Raw genomic sequence first — 1,496 nt, forward strand, 5'->3', positions numbered from 1 at the left:
AGACAAAACTTCACATTGTTAATCTCTAAAAAGTAGGGAGGCATTTACTTTGTAATTCAGAGAGTTTCTTTTTTTTTTTGGCTCAACCTTTTAATATAAAAAATTCACTGACTTACAAAACTGTGAAAGTGTGACAATGACAACTATGAAATCCTGTGATTGAAAGTCCCCTCAAGTGCACTGTGGGGTGCACATGTACCCACCCACACAAACTCTAGTGTGGAAATACAAGATAATGCAAACCTGTGCTGCCAAGAAGCACACGTGTGTTCTCCATTCCACCAATCACAGGCCAATATCTACTCCAAACATCCAGTAACAAAAAGCGTGGCATCTTCCCGGAAACAGCACGGCAGACTTCTTATTCATGGTGGACCAGCACAAATAAATCCAGCAAAAAGAGCACTGCATACTTAAATTTAGGATAGTCATTCATGACGACCGTCACAATTCCAGGATAAGGAACAAATTCCCTGGCTCTTCCCATGACATCTTTTTTCTCTAGCCAATGCTGTCCTTGTTTATAGAGGCTTCGGTCATCAAGCGCATCATTATCTCCTTTGGTCAAAGACTTGATATGCCCATTTTGCATTTCATGAATCTTCAAGTCTCGGTGGACTATAGGAATCTCTCTTCCTTCTATACTAAAAACAACAATTTTTCCCACTCATATGGGATCTTCAACTTGACTTGTTAGAAAGAGAAGATTTTCTCTACGAAATGCAGGTTCCATGCTGCCGTTGAGCACCACTACAATTGGACTTTCACTACTAGTTATTACCATTAACTCTTCCAGATCATTAGTGCCAATAAGACAATCATTCCGAAATTTAGGATTTGATAATAGAGCTGCCGCTTGTTTATCTGTTGCATAATATGTCCACCACGTCTGGAGACAACACAGCGGGGCCAGCGCGCAGGATGCTCACAGGGGAGAGCGTGTGATGACCAGCAGGTGGAATGACTGGCCTGTAATTCAGTTTTCTAAGTGATAACGTTTGTCTTTTTGTGTTCTGGGCATGGTTTAAATAGAAAATCGTCAATAATATTCACTCATTTATTTATTTATCCACCCATCTACCCCCATCATCCATTCATCATTCCATCCATTCATTCTATCATACCCAAGAAACACTGATTAAGAATCTATTTGTGGGCACTGTGTTTGCCATGCACATGGCGAGTAACATTTAGTTTGGCACAGCTTGGAATAAGAAGAAAAATGCCCATGTGTTTTTTCCTTTTTCTTCTAGTTGACTATTTTAAAACCAATCAACAAAACATAAAGAGTCTGGTCCTGGGCTTCTTACACACACCATCTGTTTTGGCTTCCCTGACCTCTGGCCTTTGTCTGCCCTGTGGATGACAGATTAGTAGGGGACATCCTTTAGAGTAGGAAATGGAGGTCAATAAAATTTGCACCAGGCTTTTCAATTTAGTATCATCCCAGTCAGGACATCCCAAAATAAAATTTGTTTTAAAAATAGATCTGGGAG

General features: G+C 40.2%; 1 pseudogene across 1 annotated transcript; it reads right to left on the minus strand.

Moving 5' to 3' along the window:
• Positions 1-302: 302 nt before the first annotated feature.
• Positions 303-837, minus strand: LOC108306671 (annotated as a pseudogene). Its single transcript, XR_005200861.1, has one exon. The product of XR_005200861.1 is annotated as a signal peptidase complex catalytic subunit SEC11A-like (transcript).
• Between the last annotated feature and the right edge of the window lie 659 nt (positions 838-1,496).

The sequence above is a fragment of the Cebus imitator genome, unplaced genomic scaffold (genome assembly GCF_001604975.1).
Source record: "Cebus imitator isolate Cc_AM_T3 unplaced genomic scaffold, Cebus_imitator-1.0 Scaffold73, whole genome shotgun sequence".
In the NCBI taxonomy this organism is placed as follows: domain Eukaryota; kingdom Metazoa; phylum Chordata; class Mammalia; order Primates; family Cebidae; genus Cebus; species Cebus imitator.